This window comes from Pinus tabuliformis, chromosome 1_1 (genome assembly GCF_031772625.1).
Source record: "Pinus tabuliformis cultivar Carrire ecotype Pingquan chromosome 1_1, CPIR1, whole genome shotgun sequence".
NCBI classification, from domain to species: domain Eukaryota; kingdom Viridiplantae; phylum Streptophyta; class Pinopsida; order Pinales; family Pinaceae; genus Pinus; species Pinus tabuliformis.
The window spans coordinates 795,378,297-795,383,414 of record NC_142297.1 but is presented as its reverse complement, the minus strand read 5'-3'; positions in this window follow the sequence as shown (position 1 = coordinate 795,383,414).

The following is a 5,118-nucleotide window of genomic DNA, read 5'->3' as shown; positions in this document are numbered from 1 at the left end:
CTTAACATGATTGAGAGTGTGTTGTTTTGGGGCATGCTGCTGACAAATGAGATTATGAGCTAGGGTTTTCAAGCTTAGATCATATACATTCTGATTGAGTGCAAGAATATTGAAGAATATGTTGTTGATCTAAGATGATAGAATGTTTTGATGAATTAAGCAGAGGAAAAATTGATTGATAGATATCGTCCAACAATTTCTGTCTTACATTTTTTTTTTGTAATGATTCAGATCATAGGTGGATCTAGTCTGAAAATTGTGAAATGTGGTCTACCAGCTGATAAGGTTGGTAAGGTGATGCAAGGTAGGAGAGTGGAGTCTCCTTCAGGTTGGAGCCCAAGAACACTTCAGGGCGACAGGGTGGTGCTAGGGCAGGTTGGAGCCTACACAGGACGTTGGAGGGTATGTCCATTTACAACTAGTAAAGAGGGTGTTGGAGCATCCTTTAGGTTAGAGCCTATAAACCAAGGCGTTGGGGAGTCTTCCTAGTTGTAGTTGGTAAATAGGGCATTAGAACATCCTACATGTTGGAGCCTGTAAACTAGGGGGTTGAAGCTTCCTTCATTTGGAGCTAAAAAGTTAATGTAAATATTTTTTAAGGCAAATATTAAGAAGCATACGGTGGTTTTTGTCCTGGATGGGTTTCCACCAAAAAATATCTATGTCTACTGTCTCTATTTTTATGCATTGTTGAATGGTGTTGATGAATGTCTATGTTTATTTTATGCTGATGACAATTAATGCTTTGTGAAATTAAAAATATACTAATTGGCAAGAAATACATATTCACCCCCTTGTAGGTATATCTAATAATTAGTATCAGAGCAGGTTCCTTCAGTAGCAACTTAACAACTGGAAGTAAGATCTCAGAGTGGAGAGATGGGAAAATGAAAGAAGCAAGGCACCAATATTTCAAAGGAATTAAAGGAAGTTCCAAGTATTGAAATAGTCTAAGATCCTATTACTATTGATGAAGAAAAACTGGTTAGTCCAATTCCTATATTTAGTGAATCAGGTTTTGTATTTTTGAAAGGTAGAATGGAAGCTTATTTGCAGACTCACAGATATGATGTATGTCACTTTGTTGTCTCTAGAGACATATCTACTAATGAATCTAGAAGGTATAATACAAAAGACATGAATATAATCCTTAATACCCTGTCAATCACTGTAAAAGCAAAAGTTGGTCAATGCTCAACAACCAAACATATTTTGGAGAAACTTCAAGATCTCCATTTAGGTTAAAAACATACAGGTCAAGATAAAGATGTTGATAATCGTGCATATCCTCATATCAAAGAATCTAACAATGATGATGATGAAGAAGTATAAGAGGACATGGAAAAGGAATTAATTAATGCCTTCAAAGAATGGAAGAATGTAGAGAAGGAAAATCACACACTCAAAGAAGAAGTTTCTCTTTTGAAACTCCAAGTGCACGAAGTAGAAAGGAAAGATAAAGACCTAGAAAGACAACTAAAGGATTCTCATCAAAGGTCTGTTTCTAAAGTGGATAAAAAAATAAAAGGAACTAGATGCATCTTCGACAGAAATTAGCAAGCTCATAAAGGAAAATAGAAGGTAGAAGGAACAAATACAAGTTCTTAAAAAAGAAGCAGAAAAGGTCACTCTTCTAAAGCAACAAGTAGAAGTAGCAAAAGGAAGAAGGAAAGTCTTGAAAATCTTATTTCAAGAATATATTGTTGAAAAGAAAAAAGAACTTGATTCTAGCCTAATTGAAATAGACAAGCTCAGGAAAGACAATTATTAGATAACAAAAGGAAGAATAACGACATGGTTAAATTGAAGATGAAGGAAAAATAAGCAGGGAAAGCCCCACACGACGATGGTACAATTTCCAAGTCCTCACAAAGTGGCAGGCCTCATTAATAGGTAAATAATAAGGCCCATCTGGCCTTCCTTCAACCTATATTTACCTCTTTCCTCGCATTTAATGACATATTTTTTACTATCATGTGTTTATTAGGAAGACTAGAGGATGATTATCATATCTCGTGGTATAATGTGATTAATGTGAATGGAAAGGGTGCATTTACTATGCAAAGATACATTGGAAGGTTGCTGGATGTTAGAGTCGGTATTGTCATCCCTCCGTCAGAGATCAAATCCTCTTGTTGTATTTCATATTTGGTGTCCTGCCCAGTCATTTGTATTCCATTAGGCACATAGATCATCTTACGGTAGTGGCTTTCCTCCAGTTTCCCTCATGTTATCTACCTGCTGGCACATATTTGCTCATTTAAAAAACATATATAGTCTCCTTTTTTATCCTGAAAATTGCAAAGATTGTCTTTAGGGTTTCATGGTCAGTTAGGTCTAGGGTTTCATTAGGGTTTCGTCAAAAAATGTTTCAAAGTTTCCAATAATTGCCAGCAGGCTATGAGGAGGGTTCAATATCAATAAATTGCATCATCAAATGTTCGAAAATGTTTTTTTCCTCAAAACAGAAAAAACAGAGTATTCAACATTTATTGTACAAAATCATGAAAATTTTTGTTTTCCTCATTTTAAATTTCTTCATCTGCACCCTGGTTTCTTTCCTTAGCCCAGAAGCTCCAACACCTGCAAAAACAAGCAACCTTAGGTCATTAAATTCATCACAAAGTGAAAAAGTCCAAAAACAGAGTTTAGAGATAAAGTCAAATCCAAAACATTATAAAAGTGGATTCCATGAGTCAAAATTTCAAAAGCTCTTTGTTTATAAGCTATTCCTTCATTTGATAAGCTCATTTGCAAAAGAGAAGCAAGATAGAGCAAATTTAGTGAGCAAGTGAGAAATTGTGTGAAAATCGCTGTAAGATTACCGGCACGACGCATACAGCTGGCGTGGCGCACTGGGCCTTACCACTCAGTTCATTTTAACAAGGGCGCGGCTCATAGGTGGGGCGCGGTGCATACAACCAGGAAGCCCGAAAATTACCAAATTCGCTCCAGAATCACCCAAAACGCATCGATACAAGTAGGTTGAACTTCATTCATGGTTTTTCATCCAAGATTAATGGTTGTTGATGGTGTGTGTTTCATGGTGCTTGTGTAAAACAATCAAACCCTACCTTTTAAAATACCTCAAAGAAACTTGCTGCTAGGGTTTCAATTCACTGTTTTGTCACCAAGTTCACTCCCTCATCTCATTTGTCCTTTGATTTCATTATTCCCTAAGTTCCCCTACCCCCCTAAGTTCATTAATTCCCTATCCCAAGTTCCCTTTCCCAAATTTCCAAATGTAAACCCCAAACCCTAATCCTATACAAAAACTCCCATAATATCCCATATTTCCCTAACTAAGTCTATCCCAACAGTCCCAAATTTCCCACTATTTTTCCCCTCTCCTAACAGTCCCTTGTTTCACTGTTTTCCCTTGGTGGCAGAGGTCAAGCACATCACCAAAAATAGTCCACCACAGTTTGACACATCAACACCTATTTCTCCAAGCCAATTTGTCTACCAACAATTATGGCATCTGATCCTTCATATGATTATGAAGAAGAGACCCAAAGTGACTCACCCACGGAGGGACATGCACCCAGGAGGCCTCATAGAGGTGGCAGACATATCAGAGAAGAACCTACCACTCTTGCCAAGTGCAGGTCTGCCCTCTTGCCATCTTTTGTTTCCAGCACCAATCATGTTATGAATTTTGCGAGAAGGTTGCTAATGTTCAGTTTCATCATGAGTTGGCCTGCTTATTTGTGTTGCATTTACATGGTGATCAAGCCACTCTTGCTAGTGTTACTTTCACATTAACACCAGAAACCATTTCATTGGAAACCGACATACCAAACATTGGAGAACCATGGAATAAGAGGCAAAAAATTGACCGGAAACACTATGAACCATACATCAAACCTGGTTTTTTGAGACAGCTCAAGAGAGTGTTTCTTTTTCGGTTCCTCAAGGATGAGTATGCCCCTTTAATGAAACTCATCATGAAGTATTTCACCTGTGAGGTCCGCTTCTCCCGCTTGTATGCTTATCACATCAGGTTGCTGATGCATTTTACTCGGGTGTGGATGATGAACATTCCTTATTTCATATGTCGAAACATAGAGAAGATGACCACTCTTGTGCAGCACAAGACCCCTCAGCAGCAGTTCAACAGTCTTTATCATTTTGCTCTCATCAAAATTGTGGTCGTTCATCAGCTTGGTTTACAGGGCATCACTTGGGATGACTTCATCTCTCGTGAGTTTTTCAGAGCTTCACAGGGACCTTCAGAGGTTGGGCATGAGACAGGTGGACCTTCTTATCAGCAGGGCCATGAGACCGCTAGTATACCGATATTCATCTCTTATCATAGAGGCACTGGACGGTTGTTTGCAGCAGCGAAGCGAGTGTTATCTCCACTCGGGGTGGAAGGGGACTCACTTCCTCCATCAGCACAACAGGTTGAGGACCGAGGCAAGAGGCCTCTATAGGAGGAAGGACCATCAGGTGAGCGAGAGACTGATTTCATCCTCATTGAGGGTGATGATACTGACATGGGCCCACAGAGTGCAAACCTTAGAGAGATCATCAAGGAGCAGCAGGCGGACATTGATGCCTTTTCCACCAACTTGGATAGAGCCCAATGGACTAGACAATACCTAGAGTAGAGGAACAAGCAGCTTGAGGACCAGTAGTTGGTGATGGAGTTACAAAACATTCCGCAAAATCGCCAAGCTGCCCGAAGGAGGAGAGTGGAGTTCACTTCCTTGGAGCAAGAGATCGATGCCGATAGGGAGTCATGGCTCTAAAGAGTCAATATCCACTTGGAGAGGAAGTTGGAGAAGGCAATAAATGAAAAGAATATGCTTAGAAATTTGTCATATCATTACTTGTCCCAGAACTTGGTGTGCCAAGCGAGAATCAGGAATTTAAAAGCAAAATTGAAGAGAGCATCAAGGAGGCAAAAAGAGGATGAAGGACTTCAAATCTTGGCTGAGGCTTCCTTGGCCCATCACAACACTTGATAGAGAAGACTTAGCTCAAATTTCAAGAAATTTGGAGCAATTTTTGCATTTTTGTAAAATTTTGGCACAAAAAATAGGTTTTTCTACCCTATGCATCGCGCCACGTGGTGCTCGCTTTTGCTAGAGGCCTCCAAATCACAAAAACTTT